This window comes from Penaeus monodon, chromosome 24, assembly GCF_015228065.2.
Source record: "Penaeus monodon isolate SGIC_2016 chromosome 24, NSTDA_Pmon_1, whole genome shotgun sequence".
NCBI lineage: Eukaryota > Metazoa > Arthropoda > Malacostraca > Decapoda > Penaeidae > Penaeus > Penaeus monodon.
Genome location: NC_051409.1, coordinates 3,273,274 through 3,273,516, shown reverse-complemented (window position 1 = coordinate 3,273,516; position 243 = coordinate 3,273,274).

Here is a 243-nt window from a genome sequence, read left to right as displayed (position 1 = left end):
GCATATCTACGTGTGTATCATCGTGTCATGTACGTCTTATCTGCATATACTTCATATTCATAATGCAACAAACAAATGCATCGTGTTGGATGTGGATTGGACAGACGAAAATAGGCGGCATGCTGTGTGGCGAGAAATCGACCGATGCATTATCGTTCATTTCTAGAAAAAAGGGCACGCTCGTGTTGGATTACTAAATCCTACAAGATACATAACGATCCCATAAGTGATGCTTGATTAAAC